This window comes from Rhynchophorus ferrugineus, unplaced genomic scaffold (assembly GCF_030347505.1).
Source record: "Rhynchophorus ferrugineus isolate W39M unplaced genomic scaffold, kcgeb_rfMv2 rfM587, whole genome shotgun sequence".
Lineage (NCBI taxonomy): Eukaryota > Metazoa > Arthropoda > Insecta > Coleoptera > Curculionidae > Rhynchophorus > Rhynchophorus ferrugineus.
In genome coordinates, this window is record NW_027473164.1 from 30,001 (window position 1) to 36,048 (window position 6,048).

Genomic DNA, 6,048 nt, shown 5'->3' on the forward strand with positions numbered 1-6,048 from the left:
AACGTCGATTAGAAATATAATTGGCAAAATCGTTTTATTTTGCGCTCGATTTGTCCATTTATAACGAAATCCGTCGTAGGCCGACGATTATTACTCGTCGTCCTATATAACAACATCTTCATCGTATATATCTCCGCTTTCGGGCGTACATCTTTTAAAACCATATATTATAGGTACCCGAAAACAGCTACGTTGACGACGTCGAAATTCGATCGGAACTTCCGAACTTCGTAGATGGCTCTTTAACGTTCGACAATGATTTTTACAGACTTGTACGTTTACCTATTATATATATATAGGCATAACAACACACTGTAATGATCCTTCCGCAGGTTCACCTACGGAAACCTTGTTACGACTTTTACTTCCTCTAAATGATCAAGTTTGGTCATCTTTTCCTACACATCGACGACGCCGAAACGCCATCGCGTGTCGATCCGAAGACCTCACTAAATCATTCAATCGGTAGTAGCGACGGGCGGTGTGTACAAAGGGCAGGGACGTAATCAACGCGAGCTTATGACTCGCGCTTACTGGGAATTCCTCGTTCATGGGGAACAATTGCAAGCCCCAATCCCTAGCACGAAGGAGGTTCAGCGGGTTACCCGGGCCGCTCGGCCAGGGAAGACACGCTGATTCCTTCAGTGTAGCGCGCGTGCGGCCCAGAACATCTAAGGGCATCACAGACCTGTTATTGCTCAATCTCGTGCGGCTAGAAGCCGCCTGTCCCTCTAAGAAGAATAGTTTGTACGCCGACAGTAAAAACCGCGCACGAACCGCGAAACCCGAAAGCAACGCGGCCGGCGGGCCTTTAGGATGTCAAAAAGCGCCTAGTTAGCAGGCTAGAGTCTCGTTCGTTATCGGAATTAACCAGACAAATCGCTCCACCAACTAAGAACGGCCATGCACCACCACCCACCGAATCAAGAAAGAGCTCTCAATCTGTCAATCCTTCCGGTGTCCGGGCCTGGTGAGGTTTCCCGTGTTGAGTCAAATTAAGCCGCAGGCTCCACTCCTGGTGGTGCCCTTCCGTCAATTCCTTTAAGTTTCAGCTTTGCAACCATACTTCCCCCGGAACCCAAAAGCTTTGGTTTCCCGGAAGCTGCCCGTCGAGTCATATTAGGGAACGTCGACGGATCGCTAGCTGGCATCGTTTAAGGTTAGAACTAGGGCGGTATCTGATCGCCTTCGAACCTCTAACTTTCGTTCTTGATCAATGAAAGCGTTTTTGGCAAATGCTTTCGCTTCTGTTCGTCTTGCGACGATCCAAGAATTTCACCTCTAACGTCGCAATACGAATGCCCCCATCCGTTCCTATTAATCATTACCTCGGGGTTCCGAAAACCAACAAAATAGAACCGAGGTCCTATTCCATTATTCCATGCATACAGTATTCAGGCGAAATTTTAGCCTGCTTTGAGCACTCTAATTTGTTCAAAGTAAACGTGCCGGCCCACCTCGACACTCAGTAAAGAGCACCGCGGCAGGATTGAGTTGGGCCGTCGTAACCACGACGCGCACAACACGCACGCCGAAACGCACGCGCGACGGCGACGCGACACGACTAAGCCCACCGGCAGGACGTCTCGCGAAAAACACGCCAGTTAACACCGCGAACGATGAACCGGCGGCGCGAGACACAAATTCGACTACGAGCTTTTTAACCGCAACAACTTTAATATACGCTATTGGAGCTGGAATTACCGCGGCTGCTGGCACCAGACTGGCCCTCCAATTGATCCTCGTTAAAGGGTTTAGAGTGTACTCATTCCGATTACGGGGCCTCGGATGAGTCCCGTATCGTTATTTTTCGTCACTACCTCCCCGTGCCGGGAGTGGGTAATTTGCGCGCCTGCTGCCTTCCTTGGATGTGGTAGCCGTTTCTCAGGCTCCCTCTCCGGAATCGAACCCTGATTCCCCGTTACCCGTTACGACCATGGTAGGCGCAGAACCTACCATCGACAGTTGATAAGGCAGACATTTGAAAGATGTGTCGCCGGTGCGAGACCGTGCGATCAGCTTAAAGTTATTCAGAGTCACCAAGTTGTACGATGACGAGCGCGAACCCGAAACCGATTGGTTTTGATCTAATAAAAGCACTCCTTCCATCTCTGGTCGGAGCTCTGTTTGCATGTATTAGCTCTAGAATTACCACAGTTATCCAAGTAATTGTGGGTACGATCTAAGGAACCATAACTGATTTAATGAGCCTTTCGCGGTTTCACCTTAATTCGGTATGTACTGAGACATGCATGGCTTAATCTTTGAGACAAGCATATGACTACTGGCAGGATCAACCAGGGAACTGTTCTTATTATTTTATCGACACGAAGCAGATAAAACAAATACAGACACAGTTTATTTTATAAGTTTGACTTATAAAGAAACGTGTGCGTAAGACGACGATATATAATATATATCGACGACTAATAAAAAGGAGGTGCATGATAGCGCGCCTAGACGACGGAAAAACCGGTCCGAGGCGCCACGCTCTTACATTTTAATATTAGTTGTCTAATAAAACAAAACGATATCATCATCTTAGACACATCTTTTGTTTTTTTTATACACAACCGATCGACTAGGCACCCAATTATCTCGATTATCGACGACGATCGTCGACTACGTCGAAAATTGGATGCCGCAAAATATCGTTCGGCGTTTATAAGACCTCGAAAAACATTCTCTCCGAACCCTTCGCTAGATAGAAATATATAAAGCGACAAGGAAACCTCGTACGAGAAACGTTTCGTGATTTTTTATTTTATTCTCGCTCGGAGAGCAGAGAGCTATCGCAAAATGTGTTGCTGTTTTATGAACGTTCCGATGAAAAACCGATACGTCCATAAAAATAATAATTCCAATCGCATATGAATCGTGGATCATCTTCTTCTAACGAAGCCGAATGTTCCCGCCGAATTCGCGATCTCGCAGTGATACCGTCGTCGTCGTCGTACGCTTCCCGATATATCGAAAAAAACCGACCAGGAAGAACAACGAAACGACGATACAAAATCGCGAGAGCGTTACGAATATATAATAACACGACGAAATACGCTTTTTATTTAGATAAATAAAAAAATACGGTTCGGATCTTATATATTAACATATAATATGTAATACCACCTTCGCTGATCAAAAGCCACTCGGTAAAAGTGTCACAGCGCCGGTCGACCCGACCCGTCGTATCCGTCTCTCGTATCGCCCCACGTAGAAGCGCACACGATTTAAGCGCGGGTCTCTCGCCAGCTATCGGAAATGTATGGGTGTTTTAGAACAGATCGTTTATACGGACGTTGCGCAAATTTTTCGTTTTTACGTCTGCCCGTTCTCGTTATTATCGGAATGTTCCGATGAATAAACTTTAGCTTTAGACAACGTGAACTTCTAAAGCAATAATTTTAACCTCTCGTGTTAATACGTCCTCAGGCCGTTTCTAGACTGCCGATCACGTTCTTTAAAAGTCGGAAAATTCCGATCCATAAAATTATGCTAGTAGAATGTAAAGATCCTTCATAGGATGGATACTGTCACATATCGATACGGCGATCGGAGTAAAACTGTTCTCACGTATTTCAGGACATTTTAGGTTGTTACGTCGGCCCGTTCGTTATTATCGGTATATACCTATGAATAAATGTTTTGCTTGTAGAACGTAAGATTCCAAAAGAATGATTCGCCGAAACGATGGTGCACCCTTACGATCGGATATTTGCCGCTTATTGGCCATTTTCTATAATTCATCCGTTAGATATCGTTTATCGACTACGGATAAGGTTTTCCGATATCAGAATGTTCCTAAGGATGATTCGAAAGTGATTTGAACGAAGAATTTGATAGAATGAATCCTTTATTTATCCATTGAGTACAGGGTACGGAGTGTCTGCGGGGTCAGCTAATATATTATATTTCTCTCTCGACGTAATGGTAACTCGAAGTCCGAACCGCGCTCATGAAGCTCGGTTTCAATCCAATCCATGTTGGTCGGTTCCTCGAGAGGAACGCCGTATCTTCGCGGTCGACCGCCTAATGAATCAGGTGGTAAAAGTCCAAGCCCAGCGCGGCAACGGCAGGCGCGTTCAACGTTTTAACTGCCAATTCTACGGTCATTCATCGGCCAACTGTAAAGCCACTCCGGCCTACGTCAAGTCCCAAAGACAGAAATTCCCCGCCGAAATGCACCAACTGTTGAGAACCATACACCGCAAATTACTCGGGATGCAAGTGCCGACCTACTCCAAAAACAACCAAACCCAAAAGACCAATTCCTCCCCCCACTCATGTACGGGGAACTCAAGATAACAGTCGTCTGGCTGGTCTGGATTCCACTAGAACACGAACCCGATCTCCATTGGCGAAATACTCTTCGGAACATATTCAGATGACCAAGGAGATTTTCAGGCCATTTTCAACGCCATCAACCACACAGCTATTGGAAGAATTACTATCGGCCGGGATAATAGATGAGTTGGAACTTGGGCTTATTGCTCCAAGCGAACCAACTCACTACTCCTCCAATCGACCGACAATAATTGACTTTTTTATCTATCAAAATTCGAATCAAGCCTCTGACCTGCAAGTACTCCAAGATATCGATTCTGACCACAGGCCTATCCTCCTCACCCACCATCAGCGATTTTCCACTGAGTTCCACTGTCCCCAAGCAAGGTCAACCTAGTAAACGAAAAAAAAAGTATCTTCTCTTTGACGATCCTCATTATATTAGGACGATAGTTCCATTCTAAATTCTTGATTAATTACAGTTCCTATTTGTTCATTTCGAGACGTTCCCGTGATTAATACTTATCGTGTAGAAATTAGCCACAATCCACAATTAGCCACAGTTAGGAAAAATAAATTAATTATCATATAGTCATAAACGTAATAAAAATGAATACACATATTTTCGAAGTCACTCCAGAAATACTTTACCTTATTTTTAAATAACAATCTCGGGCCGTACCATTTTTACAAAACTTATTCTATATACTTACTATATAACAGATTATAATGATATAATATAATTCAATACAATAACTACAATATATATATATATATCTGAAAATTCTGTTTTTATAAAATGTCAGCTACTGTTTAACATTTCATTTTTTAAAATGTATATCCAATTGTGGTTCTGAAAAGAACCGATTTTGCAGGTAAGTAGTATATTGAAACACACATAGGTATGTGAATTAATTTACTTAGAACTGGTATATTTGGTGACTGCTTTGGTACCTTCGCTAACGGCGTGCTTAGCCAACTCACCGGGTAACAATAACCTAACGGCGGTTTGGATTTCTCTGCTCGTGATCGTTGATCTCTTATTGTAATGGGCGAGACGCGACGCTTCGGCGGCTATCCTTTCGAATATATCGTTCACGAAAGAATTCATGATCGACATGGCCTTGCTGGAGATACCCGTATCGGGATGAACCTGCTTTAAAACTTTGTATATGTAAATCGCATAGCTTTCCTTCCTCCTGCGCTTCTTTTTCTTGTCGCTCTTAGAGATATTTTTCTGGGCTTTTCCGGCTTTCTTGGCCGCCTTACCGCTTGTCTTCGGTGGCATTTCGAAATAAAAATCCCGACGTCTCACGTACCTCAAAGAGTACTTAACTAAAAAAATGCCTTTAATTCTAGAACTTATAACATTCGAAGGAACACTTCTAAGCCCCGCCCATAGCCCGAGTTAGAGTCTGATTGGTCGCGTATGATATAACGAGTTTGGCTCGCGGACAAAATTCCAGGCCGATCTGTAAGAAATTTCCAGTACCGTTTTTGATTTAAAGGTGAGCAGTATCTAACAACGATCGAGATTAACATGTCCGGACGTGGTAAAGGCGGAAAAGTGAAGGGAAAGGCGAAGTCTCGTTCCAATCGTGCGGGATTACAATTTCCTGTCGGTCGTATTCACCGACTTCTAAGGAAAGGAAATTATGCCGAACGCGTAGGGGCCGGTGCTCCCGTTTACTTAGCTGCCGTAATGGAATATCTGGCGGCCGAAGTTCTCGAGTTGGCGGGTAACGCCGCTAGAGACAACAAGAAAAC

General features: G+C 44.3%; 1 non-coding gene across 1 annotated transcript; it reads right to left on the reverse strand.

The window, feature by feature from the left end:
* Positions 1-315: 315 nt before the first annotated feature.
* On the reverse strand, positions 316-2,304 carry LOC143206199 (small subunit ribosomal RNA). Its single transcript, XR_013008195.1, has one exon. It is a non-coding gene; the product is annotated as a small subunit ribosomal RNA (ribosomal RNA).
* Between the last annotated feature and the right edge of the window lie 3,744 nt (positions 2,305-6,048).